This window comes from Chiloscyllium plagiosum, unplaced genomic scaffold (assembly GCF_037043375.1).
Source record: "Chiloscyllium plagiosum isolate Xiang-an unplaced genomic scaffold, Cpla_swu_hap1 HiC_scaffold_10, whole genome shotgun sequence".
NCBI classification, from domain to species: Eukaryota; Metazoa; Chordata; class Chondrichthyes; order Orectolobiformes; family Hemiscylliidae; genus Chiloscyllium; species Chiloscyllium plagiosum.
The window spans coordinates 40,513,346-40,534,423 of record NW_028270148.1 but is presented as its reverse complement, the minus strand read 5'-3'; the positions used below and the strand labels follow the sequence as shown (position 1 = coordinate 40,534,423).

Below are 21,078 nucleotides of genomic sequence, written 5' to 3'. Positions count from 1 at the left end.
GGGACTAGAAGCATGTTGCTCTTTATAATTCAATATCTTAACGTTACCCAGACCTGTGCCTGTGAGTGTAATATTTGTATGTATTCGTGAGCAATAATAACTGTCTGTTGGATGTTTCAATACCATGTTACCCCTATCCTAGTTTCTTATGATACAAGGGATAACATAAACATTGCCACAACAAGTAACGATGCCCTGCTGGAGGCAAAACACACATCAGATGCTATAACACACATAGAAAGCTCCCACCCCTTGATGCTCAGGTCAACATTTCTTCTTCAAGCAACATTAACAAAAAATAGAATAACTTCCTATTCCTCAGATTGCTTTCTGCAAAACGTTTTGGCATGAAAACCATCTGCAGCCTTTACCTTTATAGGAGTTTCCATATTTCATGTTGGTGAACATAAAATAATCAGAAACAATGAAACACTAAATAAATATGTTTCCTTTTATGTCTGTAGAAGGTCCAATCAATTGTCTTACATTAATTGACAAATATTATGAGAATTAATACCTGAATATAGTTACGGCTTGCTTCTAGTATTTAAGAACAGAAGAACAACAACTTTATAAACAGGAAATGGTCCAACATGTTCATTGCTTTTTCCCAGATCACAGCATCTGTTTTCATAAATTGCTCAATCCCTTCTCTTTACAAAAATACACTAATTATTTCCTGATTAGCCATCAATGATAACCTACTGTGCAAATTAATTCCTGTGATAGTTTATACGACAGACTTCATCTTGCTGCTTTCCAATTTTTAATTTGTTCTCCAGTATTTGACTTCTTTACCTAACAGTTTGTCAGGAACTACTCCATCTTTGTAATCTTGAAAAACTGGTTTGATCAACTGCAAGGTGATGGTTAAAAACAGGAAGCTTTATTCCAATAAGTTCTGCCAATTTGCCCTATACTCTGACCAATAGTGAAATATGTTGTTTTCTGGTACTCTGGTGAGAGTCTACTTAAGATAATGGATGTTGAGATAACCGGGAGAAATGCATTTGCATCCAATGATTTTTAGGTAATATTCCAGGCAATAGCAAGGTTACAGTTTTGCTAGTCCATATCCTTATTGTCTGTTTTACATTGCATGATTCAGATATTTCAGCTAAAAAATGCTGTCAAACAATGCTCTGAGATTGTTGTTGACTGTTCTGGCTCAAGGTTGTGGGTCGTATCTGTCATTGGTTTAGGTTTGCTCTCTTGTTTCGTGATAAAGCACATTTCCAGGATAAAGTTGCATGAAACACCTGGAGCGAAGGTAATCTTGGATACTTTGCTGGGTTTGTACTGTGAAACACGCCAATCAGTCAGTGCTTTGTTTGTCATCTTCTGGGTCTGATCTATTGAGACCCAAATATCCTGTGTGTTATGATTGTGTTTCTCCTGTAAATATTCTCTTTGTGTGTCTTAAATGGGTGATTAAGCAAAGTTGCAGTAAATAGTCTTCCACCCAATTTTCTCATCACGTGACATATTCAGTCATTGCAAAAGAGCAAAATCTACCATCTTCAAGAGTAATACAGAATATGCTGCTCTGCCTGATTGTGACAGTAGTTATGCATCAATGAGGTACAAGCCTTGCCCTGAAGAAAATTGCATGTTAGTTTCAGTTGTGGCCATCAGTGGATGAATGTTATAATCACGCCCATCCAGGTAAATTACAATCTTTGCATTCATTAACTAAGTGTGTAGTAGACCCTTGGAATATGGATCGCACTTGCTCATAATGAGAACCTATGCATGGAGTCTTTAAAGACGAGGGAGCTGTTGCACTGGTTCTAGCAAATCTGGGAACTCTCCCATTTGCACTGCCTGGTAAGAGTTTTGTAGATTGATAATCATTTGATAGGTTGATAATCTATTCGGCCACATTAGGACGTAACCCCTGTGGCCATGAAGTCCTGGGGTGGGATTCGAAGCTACGTATTCTGGCTCAGCAGAAAGAATAATCCCATTGCTTCACAAGCATTGATGAACATGTTGCAGATAAACTGTTCACTAAGGAGCTCAAATAATAGGAACAAAAAAGTTTAAGTATTTGGAAGAGCAAGAGTTATACCATGTAGAAGTGAACTTCTGCTCAATAGCATTCCTATAGTTACTGCTAAAGGTTTGCAAATTGTTACACCTGAGCCTTTTCTTTCCTCAGAAGCAAAAATAGGGTGCAGTTTAAAGTTGTGTTTGATAAAACTAATGAAAGAAAAGCAGCGACTGTGATACATATGTCTGGAATACTCTTTTGTAACTTGCTGCAACTACAGCCAAGTAAAATAAATCTTAAAGAAAGATGGTTTTTCGCAGATCATGCTACTACCTTGTGTCTATTTATGGTGTTCAGTGACAATGCTCTTTAATGTCTTCAAGTGCATTTAGGGTCTTATTGTGCCTAACATTTATTGTCATGTGTAGGCCTGTATTAGACACTCTACAGGTCTTAAACTTTTTACATCTGTTAATACATATTGACCACATAAGGTGCATTTGCAGTTGTGGATCTGACCATTATATGTCATATAATATCTTAGTTTCATAACATCTTCAGCAATAACATAAACTAGGAAATGTTTATGTGTGTGTTCATGCATCAAGCATGATTCTAGTGGTATATGTATATATGCACAGTATTTGGAACAAGATGACATGAACTATAATCCCACTATCCTTCATTTTTAGAGATTTTGGTGAAGCCTCAAGGTGCTTTATGTACAATAGAATGCAGTAAGTAAAGAAGTCCTCATTTGGCAACCTCCTATTTGACTAAATGCCCTCCTGCCACCAAGCGTCATTAAAGAGGAGGGAATTAGATTCTGTCCACTGTGTACAAATCTGCTAGTCAAACATTCATTTAAATAAAATATATGTGTTGCTACATTGGATTTACACAAAAATAGGAACTTTATTGCTAGTTTAAGCAGGTTATGATCAAATTCTTCTCAAAAAGGCAAGCTATCCTATATTATCCATTCATAATCATTTCAGCTGTGAAAAGTTCTGGTTGCATGCTTTGAAAGATTCTTTGTTGCTAAGAATGTCATACTTGCAATTGTTGAAGGTGAAATGCTGATTTGATTCCAATTTACATCATTTTCTTTTGTACAGTCTCAAAGGCGTAATCTTCATGGAGCAGTGAGTATGAAAGCCGTATTTTTGAATTATCGGAAAAGGAACTGAGCAGATTAAGTATTTTCTTTCTGCAGCAAGTAACCCAAGTGATGCTAGCACATAAATTTCAATGTGTATGCATTGGCCTAATAGCTCTTGTGTATTGTGATGATCATCTTTGTCAGATTACAGCAGGTGGTTAGTCAATCAGAGACTGAATTGGCCTTTGTTTGCTTCCAAACCTGTGCAGCAGCCAAAAAGAAACCAGACAGACATTTCAGTGACTGTGATGGGAATAAGACAAGGGCCTTGTTAGTTTTTCTCTTGCCAATGCTTGTGACTGCAAAAAAAAGGGACAGCCAACCAATCATTCAGTGATTGTTCTTGTTTATAATGACACTGAGGAACCCTGCGGCAATAACACATTCTTAATGAGCTGTAACATTATACAAAACATTAATTCATTATTTTTCGATTCCAGTACGTACACATGTTACTGTCATTGTATGACAATTCACACCACTGATCGCTTTTTGGCATTCATAATCAGTCAGCAACACCCTCAAAGCCTTTTAGTTGGAAGAAACTAAAACCTTCACTGTTCCACCACTATAATTTTTAAAAAAGATTAAATTCTAAGTATTTCTTATCTTTTGTATTTATTTGTACAAGATGAAAGAGCAATATATTGTCAAACCTGCCATTCCTGAAATGCTTATTCAGGTGGATATAAAGTACCCTTAACACTTACATGACGAAGAACAACTGCAAGATCTTCACCCAAGTAGCATCACTGAAAACAGTGGCTGAAATTTCCCAATCCTGTTGGGTAGGATTAGAGGCTGGGAAAATGGTAGGGAGACATCAGGATGTAGCCACAAATGGATGCGTTTCCACTTCCAGGGAGCATTTCCAGGGGCTGGCTGGGAAGTGGATTGGCTGCCTGCCCCAATTAGGAAGGACTGTAGCCTGTCAGCCATTTTGCTGGTGGTGGAGTGGCTCCCTCTGCCACAACAGAGACTGACAGTTCAAAGGAGGAGGTCTCCCTGCAGCAGGCCCAGCATCCTGGTGCTGGGGCCTTCATATCACAAAGTGGGTCCTGCAATTAATGGAGGGAACACAGTCATTGAAGGGAAATGTTAAGTGGCTGGGTTCCCCTCCCATCAGACCAGTGGAGGAGCCTCCTTGTTGAGGTGACCTTATATTCCACGATCTGCCGCAGCAACTGTTACTTAAAGTTTCCAGAGCAAGTAATAGGACAGAGAGTATGGAAAGACTCGGGAATCAAACATCAGTCTCAGCAGATAAAGGGATAACTATGAGAAGTGGGGCTGTCAGTATGGCACTTTGTTGTACTAACATTCATGCACTATACAAAGCAAAGTAAATGAGCTTTTGGCTCAGATTTAAATTGGCAGGTATGATGTTGTGGGTATCACAGAGTCATGACTACAAGGGCTGGGAACTAAATATCTAAAGATACATGTTCTATCAAAAGGACAGGCAGGTGGGCAGAGGGAACAGGCTTGCCTTATTAATAAGAAATGAAATTAAAATGATAACAAGAATTGATATAGAGTCAGAAGGCATAAGGGGAGAAAAGACCCTGATGGGATTTATGTACAGGCCTCCCAGTGGTAGTCAGGATGTGGGGAAGAAATTAAATCAGTAGTTAGAAAAGGAATTTAAGAAAGGCACTTTTACAATAATCATGGGGGCTTCAATATGCAGGTGGACTGGGAAAATCAGGTTGACAGTGGATCTCAAGAAAAAGAATTTGTAGAATGTCTACAAGATGGTTTATTGGAATGGCTTGTGGAGAGCTCAATAGGGAACAGACAATTCTGGATTTGCTGATGTGTACTGAGGCAGACTTGATTAGGGAACTTAAGGTGTAGGAACCCCAAGGGTGATCATAATATGATAGAATTCACCCTATTCTTTGAGACGGAGAAGCTGGAATCAGTTGTAATGGTATTATAGTTGAGTAAAGGTAACTACAAAGATATGAGGGAGGAGTTGGCCAGAATTGATTGAAGAGGAACCCTAGCAGGAAAGATGGTGAAACAGTAATGGCAGGAGGTTCTGGGGATAATTTGGGAGGCACAGCAGAAATTCCTTCCAAGGAAGAAGAAACATAGCAATGGGGAGACGAGGTAACTATGGCTGATAAAGGAAGTTAGGGACAGCATAAAAGCAAAAGAAAAGCAGACAACGTGTGAAGATCAGTGGAAAGCCAATGGACTGGGGAGCCTTAAACAAAAACAGTAGAGGATAAGTAAAAAAGCAGTGGAGATGGGGGAGGGCGGTGGTAGTGGTGGAAATAGAAGGTGAAATATGAGGGTAAGCCAGCTAGTAATATAAAGGAAGATTGCAAGAGTTTTTTTTTAGATATATAAACAGAGAGCCAACAGTGGACATCAGACCATTTGAAAATGAGGTTGGACAAGTAGTTGCAGGGAATGAAAAAATGTGGCAGAACGGAATAGTTACTTTGCATCAATTTTCACAACGAAAGAACTTACCAGAGCTTCAAGATGGTCAGGGGCAGAGGTGTGTATAGTGGCCATTACAAAGGAGAAGGTTCTGGGGGAGCTGAAAGGTCTGAAGGTGAATAATTCACCTGTAACAGATGAATTACACCCTAGAGTTCTGAAGGACATAGCTGAAGAGATTGTAAAGGTATTAATGGTGATCTTTCAAGCATTTTTAGAGTCAGGGAGGGTATCAGAACACTGGAAAATGACTAATCTAACTTCTCTGTTTAAGTAAGGAAGGAGGTAGAAAACAGGAACTGATAGATTGGTGAGCCTGACTCGGTTGTTGGTAAAATTTTAGAGTCCATTATTAAGGATCAGATTGCGTAGTACTTGGAAGTGCATATAAAATAGAGCTGAGTCAACATGGCTTCATCAAGGGGAGGTCATTCCTGTCAAGTCTGTTAGAATCCTTTGTTTGAATTTCTTGAAGACCTTTGACAAGGTACTGCATTGGAGGCTGCGAAAGAAAATAAGGGGTAAGGTTCTGACATAGGTAGAGGATTGGCTGACTGGCAGAAAGCAGAGAGTGGGGATAAAAGGGCATTTTTAGGATGGCAACCAGTGACTAGTGAAGTTCTGCAGGGGCCAGTGTTGGGACCACAATGATTCATGTTCTATATTAACAACCTGGACAAAGGAACTGAGGCACTGTTGCAGATGGCGCATAGATAGGTGGAGGGACAGGTAGTGTTGCGTAAGTGGGGAGGCTGCAGAAGGACTTGGACAGGTTAGGAGAATGGGCAAAGAAGAGGCAGGTGGAATGCAATGTGGAAAAATGTGAGTTTGTGCGCTGTGATAGGAAGAATAGAGGTATTGACTATTGTCTAAATGGGAAAAACCTTCAGAAATCTAAAGCACAAACGGACTTGGGGGTCCAAGTTCAGGATTCTCTTAAGGTTAACATGCAGGTTCAGTTGGCAGTTGGGAAGGCAAATGTAATGTTAGCATTTATTTCAAGAAGGCTAGAATATAAGAACAGAGATGTACTACTGAGGATGTAGAAGACTCTGGTCAGACCCCATTTGGAAGATTGTGAGCAGTTTTGAACCCTGTATTCAAGGAAGGATGTGCTAGCGTTGGAGGGGGTCCAGAGGAGGTTTACAAGAATAGTCCCGGGGATGAAGGACTTGTCACATGTGGAATGGTTGAGGACTCTCAGTCTGTACTCGATATACTTCAGAAAGATGAGGGGAAATCACAATAAAACTTACAGAATACTGAGAGGCATGGATAGAATGAACATGGAGAAGATGCTTCCACATAGTAAAAGAGACAAGGACCTGAGCACTCAGCCTCAGAGTGAAGGAATGACCCATTACAACTGAGATGCGGAGTAATTTCTATAGCCAGATGGTGGGGAGTCTGTGGAACCTATTGCCGCAGAAGGCTGTGGAGGCCAAATCATTGAGAGTTTTTAAGACAGAAATGGATAGGTTCTTGATTTGTAAGAGAATCAAGGGTTATAGGGAGAAGGCAGGGGAATATGGTTGAGAAACATATCAGCCATGATCGAATGACACAGCAGACTCAATGGCCGAATGACCTAATTCTGCTCCTATGTCTTATGGTCTTATGGTTGTGTGTGAAGTGTTCAGAATCATCTTAGATAGTGATAATTCCTTATAAAAATGAAGGTAATTTCTTTCTTCCTTCTGTTTCTGTTTATGTTTTCTCTGCTCTTCTGAAAAAGGGTTCAACTTCCTAGCATGGTATCTAGGAAATAGTTCCACAGGCATGAGTAGTATTTGCTCAAATTTGCCATTCACATGCACGAACACTGGAAACTATCAACTGCTGTCTCTCTATAGAGGACATCACAGCATATTCTACCCTGTTCTCATTTGCACTTGCCAATTAAACTCACAATTGCTGTTCTGGATTTGGTCATTTTAGAACACATACAGGGGTTAAATTCTGAAATGGTACATAAGACTTTGCAATAGATTGAAGGACACAAATTGTGATGTGGTACTGCTGATGTGAAGGCTCACGAGTTGCAGGCATGGAGCACAGAATCAAGGTCGCAACCTCGCATCAGTATCTCCAGCCTAAGTTACATCGAATGATCCTCTGTCTGTCTCAAGCTTTCCCATGATAGCTTACCAACTAAGCCACACTACAGAAACAACTTTTCATGTTAATCATATTTTCACGTAAAGATTGAAAGGCAGCAGTTTGAATTACAGAGTACGTAAGAGTTTCTTTCTGATATCAGTGTAAAAGATTGGTTTCTATCTTATCGCATTTATCCAAATACATAACCTAGCATTTGATATAAATGAGAATAAGATTTTATATTGCTATACCCCAACAAATCTTTAAATGTAGTAGCTGCCAATCTAGTCTAATTACAGATAGGTTCCAACTTCTGTTTTTAGATAGTGTGAGGTGGTCTGTGTTTTTAACTTCAACACATTAAATTGCAGCAGGGAGGGATTTTGTACCTGCAGGTGGTTTCCCAATAATTCTTTATATAATTCTGTGTTATGATTCAATAATAATTTCCCAATACTTTGAACACAGCAAAATAAATAAATAAATAAATAAGTGGGATCTTGGCGAACGCAAAGTGGAATCAGTGGCTAGTTTTTGAATTAAATAGCCTTCAGTGAAGACTATAGTAGGAGAGCAGATTGTACAATAGAAATTTTACTCATGTTACTGACTGATGGGTGTCACTCATGTGAAGTGAAGAATATCATTGGTAGATTGAAGGATCCATAATTAATATAGTTTGCTTCAAGAATAAGATTATTGGAAGGAATCATATCAAACTGGCATAGAAATGAGTTTAGGCTTGTTGTCAGGCTCCAGCTCAATGTTGCAGAGGCACCATGCCCACATAAAGTGCCCCACAATCAATGGAAATGATTCCTTGGATGTCATCTAAATAATATGGATAAGCTGCCATGCTGGTCTCAAATCCACAAGCCACATATCCAATGGGGTCACCACTCTCAGGCTTTGCTATCACTAGCCCTCAATTAGGGAGGGTTTGAGGAGGCTCGAGAGCTGATGTGACTCCTGTACAGTTAAGAATGGAACCCTGAGCTAGGCTATCATCAGGTCTCTTTGTGTTTGGACCTGAAAGGGAGGCCAAATTAATTGCTATCCCTAGGAGACAAGAAGATCGACATGTTTTTCAGTTGTTTAACTAAATGGTGTATCATGAACTCAACTTTATATATGTTGGCTTATAAACAGCTAAATTTCATCACCCCAAAGCAGTTTACTTTGATTGACAAATGAAAAAAATGCTGTCCATAACACTTATTAGTATGACCTTAAAAACATTGAACCTTAAGAAGATGAATGAAATGTGGCATTTGAGTGAAACCTGTACAAAACCAAACTGCCTTAAACCCTTCACCCAGTACCACAGTGACTCACGTTTTAGATCACTTTTTGAAATTTGTTTTATGTAACACTGGATCATGCCTATTTGTAGTACAGATAAATCTAATTAGGCAGCTTATTATTCTATTTGATGCATCATAATTACATTGTACAGTTGATTTACACCAAAATGGTGCTCCCAGCTGAGTACAATAAAATCAGCAGAAGAAGATCTAGCCTCATGTTTTTTTCTGTTTTTTTGAATCTATTACTTGTCTTCCTCAAAGTAGAATTTTATGAATTATACACATTCTTAACAATACTGTCAATGGTTCCCTTACGTTAATATTTAGGACATTTAGGAGAATGTTTGGATGACAAAAGGTAAATTCTGTCTTACTTCCCATGACTTTTAAGTAAGTGCCTCCCCAGTTTATCCTTATCAGCATAACAAGGGTTATTAAATCTGTCATGGCCCTGAGTGTCTCTCTTTAACCGTGCTCTATCCTTTAAGTTTACAACTGACCTCAGAGTTTTTTATTATTTTGACTCTAGCCATTTGTGCACCACTTCCTCACTTCGCTGAACATTGGAGGTCATACCCCCAGCTGTCTAGGCCACACACACACACACAGCAGAATTGCTGCTTCCCAGAGAGCTGTTGGACAACCTAATGTGAGTAGTTGTGTATATTGTTCAACAGCTACAATGCAAATGATAGCTGTAGTTGGCAATACACCAGGGAGAGGCTCAGTGAGTGATAACAGGATGGAGGCCATGGGTAAAGGGTTACAACAGAGTGGACAGAGGCAGTGGGCAGCAAGGGCAAGACAGTCGGTGTCACTGTGCTCCCACTTCCCAACTTCAGGCCTCTTAATCAGACACTGAGAGCCTTTGAAATGTTGTCCTCCACCAGCAATCCTTGCCGCCTGGCTGTAAGCATTCCTGACACTGTTTGCTTTTTCAAGATTGTTGCATGTGACGTTAAACAGATTAAAATTGGAGCAGTGGAAATTATAAATTCACGATAAGGAAAAGGAAAGGCAAGAAGTAACAGAAACTAAGAAAGAGAGGCAAACAGAAGAAAGAGAGAAGGAAAGAAAAACAAGAGAAAGGTAGGGAAGGTGATGAAAGAGAGCAAGAGAAATGGGAATGAGAGGAAAGAGCTAGAAGTAAAGGGACCAAACTTCAGGAAAAGTAACAGGTAAAGGAGTTTGAACAAAGACAGTTGAAATAAAGAGCAGAAACTTACTCTCTATGAAAACACAACTGGCTCAGACATAAAGGTGGAGGTGACAGTGGTATACTGCCAGTAATACTTTGCACGCAATTACTTCCAATCTCATCCCACCACCAGCATCTTTTTAAGATGTTCAACATATTGTTCCATCTCATATGTTGGCTTCCATGGCATACTTCCAGTAACATTCGTCAGATTTCCTTTGGAGTTATAACATTCCCATCTTTCCTCCACACCCTGTCTACATCTTCCTCCACTCCCTGTTCTTTCCATTCTTCCCTAGCTGCAAGGTATACGGTTTACTTCAATGACTCGCTCTTGTGCTTTTGGCATTGCAGCTATCACTTCTCCTTTTAATTCTCATTCATTTTCCTTGTTGTTTTGTCAGGTTATTAAATTAGATTCCCTACAGTATGGAAACAGGCCTTTTGGCCCAAAAATCCACACCAACCTCCAAATAGTAACCCAACCCCCTACCTTATATTTACCGTTGACTAATACACCTAACACCATGGGCAAATTTTGCATGGCCAATTCACCTGACCACATCTTTTGGAAACCGGAGTGCCCAGAGGAAACCCACGCAGACACAGGGAGAATGTGCAAACTCCACACAGACAGTCACCTGAGGCTGGAATCGAACCTGGGTCCCTGGCGCTGTCAGGCAGCAGTGCTAACCACTGAGCCACCGTGCCGGGTTAATTATTACCCAAATGTTCCAGAGAATTCTGATGTGTCTTTATTTTCATGATCGCTACCATTGGTAGTTCTTGAAAGGTCTTTATTATCAAACCTTAAAGGTCTCTGACTAACTCCTCAGTTGGATTGCTTCAGTGGACAGTGAAGAAGATTATCTAAGATTACAAAGTTCTCTTGAACAATTGGGTCAACGGGCTGAGGAGTAGCAGGTGGATAAATGAAATGCAAAGAGGGGTAGCACTTATACAGTTAAAGGTATGGCCATGGCTAGTGTTGTTAAAAAGGGGAACCTACGGGTTCAGGTCCATAGTTCTCTGAAAGTTGCATCACGTCAGGCAGGGTGGTTAAGAAGGCTGTTGTGGTTCTGTTCACCGAGCTGGGAATTTGTGTTGCGACGTTTCGTCCACTGTCTAGGTGACATCCTCAGTGCTTGGGAGCCTCCTGTGAAGTGCTTCTGTGATCTTTTCTCCGGCATTTGTAGTGGTTTGAATCTGCCGCTTCCGGTTGTCAGTTCCAGCTGTCCGCTGCAGTGGTCGGTATATTGCAGTGGATAGTAGATCCAGATCGATATGCTTGTTGATTGAATCAGTGGATGAGTGCCATGCCTCTAGGAATTCCCTGGCTCTTCTTTGTTTGGCTTGTCCCAATCGAACCCATGTTGCTTGTCACCTACGTGTGTGGCTACTAAGAATAGCTGGTCGTGTCGTTTCGTGGCTAGTTGGTGTTCATGGATGCGGATCGTTAGCTGTCTTCCTGTTTGTCCTATGTAGTGTTTTGTGCAGTCCTTGCATGGGATTTTTTATACTACGTAGACAGGGGACAAAATGTCTGCAACACAAATTCCCAGCTCAGCGAACAGAACCACAACAACGAGCACCCGAGCTACAAATCTTCGCACAAACTTTGGTTAAGAAGGCGTTTAGCACACTTGCCTTCATTGCTCAGACCAGTGAGCATAAGAGTTGAGACGTCATGTTGAGGTTGCACAGGATGTTGGTAAGAACACTTTTGGAGTACACTATACAGTTCTGGTCACCCTGCTCAATGAAGGATATTATTAAATTGGAGAGGGTTCAGAGAAGACTTACCAGGATGTTGTCAGCACTGAAGGGTTTGAGCTATAAGGAGAGTCTGGGACTTCTTTCATTGTAGCATAAGAGGTTGAGGGGTGATCTTTTGGAGATTTATAAAATCATGAGGGGCAAAAGTAAGGTGAATAGCAAGGGCTTTTTCCCTACGGTGGGGGAATTCAAAACTAGGGAGCATATTTTTAAGGTGCGAGGAGAAAGATTTAAAAGGGATCTGAGGGGCAACATTTTTACACAGAATATAGTTCAGATGTCGAATGAACTGCCAGAGAATGTGGTAGTTACAACATTTAAAAGACATTTGGACAGATACATGAACAGAAAAGATTTGGAGGGATATAGGCCAAACACAGACAAGTGGGACTAGTTTAGTTTGGGAAACTTAATCAGCGTGGATTAGTTGGACTGAAGGGTCTGTTTGCATGCTGTATGACTCAATGACTCTATGATGTAGCCAACCTACCTCTGCACTTTGGTCCAGCATTATCATGGTTCACAGCGAATACATATCTACTATCCATTTGGATCTCCTTCCTTTTCCTTTGGCTAGATTAGAGCCCTAGGTTTTGCTACTTGTGCTGATTTACCTCCAGATATACTCTTATTTCTCTGCCACCTCCTACTATTGCCCAATCTCTTCACAGATTGCCATTGACCATTGTCCTGGATCCAGCTACCTGGATGATCATATCCATATTCTGCAGTGGCTCTTCCCTTGCTCTATCTACATAGTCTCTTCTCTGCTGTATATCACATACATATCACTCCTTCTCAATGTTCATAAATCTGTCCTATTTTAGGAAGTAGCACACTTTCTCATTGTGCCTTTCTAGCGTCTGATACAGATTTCAATTTGTGGCAGATACTGTCTCATCATAATAACTGTAGCCTTATCAGCTTTATCACTTGTTTGCCTTTCTCATCACTCCTTGCAGTGCTCTAGTAGGTCACCAGACTGCAAATATATTGTTTTATTTTATGATTCAGTTTCCTATTCTTACGTATGAGGTAAAGTGACATTGTCTGTTTACCTCCCGTTCCATGGAAACTCAAGTTCCATCTTATCAAATGCTGCCATGTAATTATGTGCCATTTTATACCTAAACCGGTCTCTGAAAGACTCCTGTTCAGGGGCGTCTGCTTCCTGAATTCACCTTATTCACTTGCTTTGTAACAAATCATATTTCAATATAATCTTATCCTCCTCAGGAGTTCATTTAAACTTACACACACACACACACAGACACACACACTCCATTTGGGCTTCCCTGGTTACTTCGAATACACTGCAATTGCGATCCAAATCTATCCAAACTGATCCAGGCCTGCTCAATCCGGCAGTTACCTCATGCCTTTGTGCCCTGGACCCACCTGATTGGGTCTACATCTATCCAGCTCCACTCGCTTCTGAAATCAACCCAAATCTCATGTCTAAAGTTTGGGTCTCTGCTATTAGACCTCCATTCTGGCACTGCAACCTTTGAGTATAAGGAGAAGAACAGTCATCAGATCATTGCTTGCTTTCATTGAGGTCATAGAGTCATAGAGATATACAGCACGGAAACAAACCCTTTGGTCCAACCCATCCATGCTGACCAGATATCCCAACGCAACGTAGACCCACTTGCCAAAATGCGACCCATATCCCTCCAAACCCTTTCTATTCATATACCCATCCAAATGCCTTTTAATAAACATAGTTGTATTAGCTTCCACCACTTTGTCTGGCAGCTTATTCTATATACGTGCCACCCTCTGTGTGAAAAAGTTGCCTCTTAGGTCTCTTTTATAACTTTCCCCTCTCACCCTAAACCTATGCCCTTTAGTTCTGGACTCTCCCACCCCAGGAAAAAGACTTTGCCTATTTATCCTATCCAAGCCCCTCATAATTTTGTAAACCCCCAAAAGGTCACCCCTCAGCCTCCGACGCTCTAAGGAAAACAGTCCCAGGCTGTTCAGCCTCTCCCTATAGCTCAAATCCTCCAACCCTGGCAACATCCTTGTAAATCTTTTCTGAACCCTTTCAAGTTTCACAACATCTTTCTGATAGGAAGGAGACCAGAATTGCACACAATATTCCAACAGTGGCCTAACCAATGTCCTGTACAACCGCAACTTGACCTCCCGACTCCTGTACTCAATACTCTGATCAATAAAGGAAAGCATACCAAATGCCTTCTTTACTATCCTATTTACCTGCGACTCCACTTTCAAGGAGCTATGAACCTGCACTCCGAGATCTCTTTGTTCAGCAACACTCCCTAGAACCTTACCATTAAGTGTACAAGTCCTGCTAAGATTTGCTTTCCCAAAATGCAGCACCTCACATTTATCTGAATTAAACTCCATTTGCCACTTCTCAGCCCATTGGCCCAGCTGATCAATATCCTGTTGTTATCTGAGGTAACCTTCTTCGCTGTCCACTACACCTCCAATTTTGGTGTCATCTGCAAACTTACTAACTGTACCTCTTATGCTCACATCCAAATCATTTATATAAATGATGAAAAGTAGTGGACCCAGCACCGATCCTTGTGGCACTCCACTGGTCACAGGCCTCCAGTCTGAAAAACAATCCTCCACCTCCTTCTACCTTTGTGTATCCAAATGGCAAGTTCTCCCTGTATTCCATGAGATCTAACCTTGCAAATCAGTCTCCCATGGGGAACCTTTTCGAATGCCTTACTGGAGTCCATATAGATCACATCTACCGCTCTGCCCTCATCAATCCTCTTTGTTACTTCCTCAAAAAACTCAATCAAGTTTGTGAGACATGATTTCCCATGCACAAAGCCATGTTGACTATCTCTAATCAGTCCTTGCCTTTCCAAATACATGTACATCCTGTCCTTCAGGATTTCCTCTAATAACTTGCTCACGACTGACATCAGGCTCACTGGTCTATAGTTCCCTGGCTTATCCTTACCACCCTTCTTAAACACTGGCACCACGTTAGCCAACCTCCAGTCTTCCGGCACCTCACCTGTGACTATTGATGTTGCAATTATTTCAGTAAGAGGCCCGGCAATCACTTCCCTAGCCTCCCACAAAGTCCTAGGGTACATCTGATCAGATCCTGGAGATTTATCCACCTTTATACATTTCAAAACATCCAGCACTTCCTCCCCTGTAATATGGCCATTTTTCAAGATGTCACCATCTATTTCCCTACATTCTATACCTTCTATGTCCTTTTCCACAGTAAATACTTATGCAAAATACTTGTTTAGTATCTCTCCCATTTTCTGCTGCTCCACACAAAGGCTGCCTTGCTGATTTTTGAGGGACTCTATTCTCTCCCTAGTTATCCTTTTGGCCTTAATGAATTTATAAAACCCCTTTGGATTCTCCTTAGTTCTATTTGCCAAAGCTATCTCCTGTCCCCTTTTAGCCCTCCTGATTTCCCTCTTAAGTATATTCCTACTGCCTTTATACTCTTCCAAGGATTCACTCGATCTATCCTGTCTATACCTTTCATATGCTTCCTTCTTTTTCTTAACTAAACCCTCAATTTCTTTAGTCATCCAGCATTCCCTAAACCTACCATCCTTCCCTTTCACCCTGACAGGAATATACTTTCTCTGGATTCTCGTTATCTCACTTCTGAAAGCTTCTCATTTTCCAGCCATCCCTTTACCTGCAAACATTTGCCCCCAATCAGCTTTTGAAAGTTGTGTCAAAATTGGCCTTTTTCTAATTTAGAACTTCAACTTTTAGTTCTGACCTATCCTTTTCCATCACTATTTTAAAACTATTAGAATTATGGTCACTGACCCCAAAGTGCTTCCCCACTGACACCTCAGTCACCTGCCCTGACTTATTTCCCAAGAGTAGGTCACGTTTTGCACCTTCTCTCGTAGGTATATCCACATACTGAATCAGAAAATTTTCCTGTACAATCTTAACAAATTCCTCTCCATCTAAACCCTAAACACTATGGCAGTCCCAGGTCGGGGAGTACCCTGCCAACTGTGCCACTGAAAGGGAAAGCTTTAACCCTTTAATCGTTTAAAGATCAAATGAGACTGGTTTCCATGTTTAAGCATTTATACATATGTACATGGAAAATGTACCCTTCAAAGACATGTATAACTGCACAATTTGCAGCAAACAGTGGTTTTATTCTAATTTTTACAGATAACAAGTTTCCAATAAAAAGAGGTTACACATTTATATGCTCATATCTCTATCCAACAGTGTTCATTCTACTTTACTATCCAAATTAGTATGCATGACTATGTTATCGAATCATATTCAACCCAGCAGGTTAAAAAATCCAGTCAAATTGTTACATATTTATATTATGAAATCAAATGGTTACATAGAATATCATAGAATCCCTACAATGCGGAAAGAGGCCATTCGGCCCAACAGGTCCGCACTGATCCTCTGAAGAGCAACCCACCCAAACGCATTCCCCTACTCTACCCTATTATTCTACATTTCCCCTGACTAATGCACCTAACCTACATACCATGGGTAATTTAGCATGGCCAATTCACCTCACCTGCTCATCTTTAGACTATTCACATCGACTGGCTGTTAGTGTATACTTCATGATTATCAAAGCTGTTTATTGTCCTATACCCCCTTTCAAGGATGCACATATCACTAGTGTGTGAAACCAACATGATATCTTAAAGTAATGCAAGTTATTAGCATTTTTTAACTCATGGAAATGGTGCTTTGTGAAATACCAACTTTGTCTTTGGTTGGCCAAAATGAACAAATCTCCTCAGATAATTCTCTTAATTTGTCAGGCTATCCCAGGATAATGTGCCTTTGCAATCTTTGTAGTTGCTCATCTTTGGCAGATGCTGATGACAACTTTCATGCTGGCTGTGACCAAATCATAACAGATCTCCCTTGAAGACCCTATCAACTTCATGATCTACATGTTGCCTCTGTAGGCTGAGAGGAATAAGGTGGTCTTTGTGTGGATTATGTAATCTGCTCGATGTAATCATCCAGGTATCATTCTGAAAAAGTTACCTTTGGAAATTACTGACTGATTGGATGGTGGGACATGTGATCTGTTCCATCACAGCACATGAGATTTGAATCTTATAGGTTGTGACTACACTGAAACCTGTGAGTACTGGTAATCCTGCCATAACTGGAGCATTAGTATCTGTCAGGTAGATGATTTCTGGAAGCAAAGGTAAGCTTTTGTATTGGCACTGCAGTGTGATTTTATGCCAAAGCATGGATTGGTAATCAGTTAGATGCTGTGAGGTGGTATCATGGAGCATCATTTGTTAAGGTGCATGTCTTTCAGGATGCATAGTGACAGTATTTTGGCACTAGCTCCCAGGCTAATTTTAGCTTTGAAGGTGTGTTGGCATGCTTTTTTAGGACATATGGCATTGATGATTGTAAAAGCTTTTGAAAATTTTACGCCATTGGTGTGGTGGGTGAAGTTTATAATATGGAACAATTAGTCATCTTCTGAAATTTGGTCTTTCATTTAATTGACTCTGAACTGCATTCATGTGATTGCATTTGTGTACTTTTTTAACACTTTCGTTACTGCTGGTGTTGTGGTGTTGTTGGCCACCTGAGATTTGTTCTATGGTTTAGCTTGACTTTGGAACCCAAATTTCCTGCAAGTATGTCCTCAATGTCCATTGGTGCCACATATTTTACAGATATGAAGAAAAGCTGGACAGTCCATTGGTCAGTGTAACAAACTGTATTGTTACAGACTTTATTGATTTTGTATACTTTGTTGACTGCTTTCAAACCAGACTAGCAGATACAGATTTCTGCTTGTAGGTAGTTTTGTGTCAATTAGGAATGATATAGTAGGCTTTTTATCATTTCCACACCAATTTGGAGAAAGAAAATGAGGAAATGACTGATGTCTGGACACAGGAAAACCTCTTTAATTTACAAAAGCTTATTTAGTGTCTTGAAATGTATGTTCTTCCAGAGTGCTTTAGAGTTTTACTTTCAGGATTGTTTAACTCCTTTTTTTTAAATCAGTTTAGCAGTATTTTTTTAAAGAGGGAGTTAGACTATTTACTGTGTTTCAGTATCAGACAGTTGCCTTTACTTTTGGCTGTATGTGTAAACTTCAACTATTTTATTTTAATGTAAGGCATTCTTAGTAATATCTTTGTATCTTAAAATAACTTAATATACTAATCAAAAAGAAATTAGCTCTAGCTTCCTGATAATCAGTATTCTATCTTTATCTATACAGAGATCTGTACTCACAGAAACTGATATTACTGAAGGGTGAGAAATTTTCCCTCTCTTTTAATGTTCTGCTGTCCAAAGCTGATGTCTGATTGCTCTTCAATTTGTTTTCCAAATATCTACCACCAAAATCTTGGAAGCTTTTCTAGATGACCACTGCTGCTAACCATAATGTGATTCTTGTTTCCAACAGAGTCTTTTTTACCTGATGTGGCAATGCTTAGTTATCTCCTTTAATAAGAAACTTGCTGTGGCTATCATGATGTTGAAGAATTCAGGAGATATTTATTATGTCTAGCTATTCTCAAACATTTAAGTGTTTCGGACATAAATTATTTTCATAGGTTATATCAGACGAGAATACATCCAAAAGAGTGTCAGGCTTTCAGAATTCCCGGGGTCAGATGGATAATGAAATACTTAATTTATTAGGTTATGTGTTATTATACAGCGATAGTATCAATGACATATCTCTGAAATGTGTGCTGACATTCTCACCATGAGACATAACATGAGAGGCCACCACAAGCTTCTAAGCCCCATATAGAGACAAGAGGCATCAGGGTTCTAACTAATGACTCATAACCATCACCAAACACATCTCAAGGAGGATATTAAATTTCACCCTAACATTCTATATTAAAGGCATATATAATTTATATAATTTGTTTCTCAAATTAAAGTTGTTGACTTTCTGTGTTGTGTTGCTGAGATTCAACGCTGGTTTTAAGGCTGGATTTTATGGTGAACATTTACTCGCTGATACTGGAACAGGGGCACACGGTGGCTCACAACACCAGGGACCCAGGTTCAATTCCAGCCTTGGGCGGCTGTCTGTGTGAGGTTTGCACATTCTCCCCGTGTCTGAATGGAGTTCTTCCAGGTGTTCTAGTTTCCTCCCACAGTCCAACGATGTGCTGGTCAGGTGAATTGTCCATTCTAAATTTCCCATAGTGTTATGTGCATTAGTTAGAGGGAAATGGGTCTGGGTGGGTTACGCTTTGGAAGGTCGGTAAGGACTTGTTGGGCTGAAGGGCCTGTTTCCACACTGTAGGGAATCTAAAAAAAACAAACATCACTTAACAAAACTATTTTTGCCCCGGTAAAGCATGACAGTTGGCTTCAACCATTTGGTACCACAGACCTATTACTTACTGATGCATCAACAGGATTAAAGAAAGAAATGTATGTCTTTAAGCTGTGCAACTTTTTCAAAAGTCATTGTTGCAGCTTTCAGTTTTGGTTGTTGGGTGCATTTCAACGGATGATCAATGACGCAAAATTGTACCACTGGTCTGCAGAGGAAGATTGAGCCAAAAATAATAACGAGTTGTTTGAAGTGCTGTTAGTATGACTGTTATGATGGCACCAGTCTGAAATAACTTAATAAAGCTACAACTTGGAGTAGATCTGCATCCTTTTCTGACAATCACATTTTTCACATTGTAAGGCAACTGCTGAGGTCAGGACTGTTAGCTGAACTGATGCCACAATATGATGTGTTAAATATCTTTTAAATTATGCTTGTACCTGCTTTAATCAAGACTTTAAAATTGCAAATTATGAGTCCAAATGAAATATCTCTGCTGAAACAGCTTGGCAGCGCATTATAAAATTTATTTGCGCTCAAAGCAGCACAGGAAGCTTTAGATAACTGCCAACGTCTGCTTTTCACTTGTAGATTCCACAGAAAGGTTTCTGGATTTTATTTTCCTATGGAAAGATTGATATACTAAGTGCGAACGGGTGACTCTATCCATATTATTTTCTAAGAACTGACTGTAATGCTCAGTGAAGTCTGATATGGGATACGCAACTCATTCTGTGGACATGCCACCAACAAATCATTGAAGCTGTTATGACATGAATTTGGTAATAATACCTATTTTGCATCATTAATGTGAGAATTAACTTCTTTTTTAATTTTCACATTTGCTAATTTAATATTCTTCTGAGTTTTGCCTTGTTAGGGTTTATTGACAACTTGTAACATTGAATTTAAGTCCCCTCTTATCCTGAATGCTAAAACCATTGGTTCAGATATCTACTTCTGATTTCATTTAACGATATAGAAACCACAGAACCTTTTGAAGTAAACCATACGTTTGTTTTGGTCCAGTCTGACATATAGCTCTTGATTAGTTTCACAGTCTTTGTGTTGTATTTTGTGTACGCAATGGGTTTTCTTGCTGAGTTTCTGTACCACACTACTTTACCAGTGTTTTTATTCTGCCTCACATAACAGGAACTTTCAAAATACCACTCAGCCAGATAAAGTAAAGAAAGTGTATGCTTCGTCAGCCCATTTTCCTAATTTTGTTTGGTTACAGAATTAAGTGGAGTTAAGACATGCTAAAAGAAGCAATTCTCCTTGACAGGATATTTGAGCTTTGTATAAATATATCATTGCACAGAACTAGGGTTTGTTCATGGTGGGTCAAATTAGGGTGGTGGTTGGGGGGGATGCATGTGGGGGAGGAAAGAAACTTTGATCTATCGTATTGACCTGAAATGGTGTCTGCAAACTGCTATTGCTACATTCACAGAATAGTTTGTGTGTGTGTGTGGGTGTCTCTGGGTGTGTGTGTTTGTGTGTGTGTATGTGTGTTTGTGTCTGTGTGTGTGTTTGTGTCTGTGTATGTTTGTGTCTGTGTGTGTCTGTGTGTGTCTGTGTGTGTGTGTTTGTGTCTGTGTGTGTGTTTGTGTCTGTGTGTGTGTGTGTGTCTGTATGTGAGTGTTTGTGTCTATGTGTGTGTGTGTGTTTGTGTCTGTGTGTGTGTGTGTGTGTGTGTGTGTTTTAAAATGTTCCAGACTAAAATTGATGTTGACCTTACTGCACAAAGTCTGTTTTTTTTTGTTT

At 39.9% G+C, this 21,078-nt stretch overlaps 2 long non-coding RNA genes across 2 annotated transcripts in view; one reads left to right on the top strand and one right to left on the bottom strand.

Annotated features, from left to right (window-relative positions):
• The window catches only part of LOC148148944 (uncharacterized), a 93,456-nt gene that overhangs the window by 40,090 nt on the left and 32,288 nt on the right, over positions 1 to 21,078 (bottom strand). The window lies entirely within an intron of this gene.
• Positions 2,702 to 21,078, top strand: part of LOC122552768 (uncharacterized) — a 144,987-nt gene continuing 126,610 nt past the window's right edge. The window contains exons 1-3 of the long non-coding RNA XR_015758422.1: positions 2,702 to 2,730; positions 3,112 to 3,138; positions 18,223 to 18,257. This is a non-coding gene — a long non-coding RNA (uncharacterized LOC122552768). The remainder of the gene's footprint in view (positions 2,731 to 3,111; positions 3,139 to 18,222; positions 18,258 to 21,078) is intronic.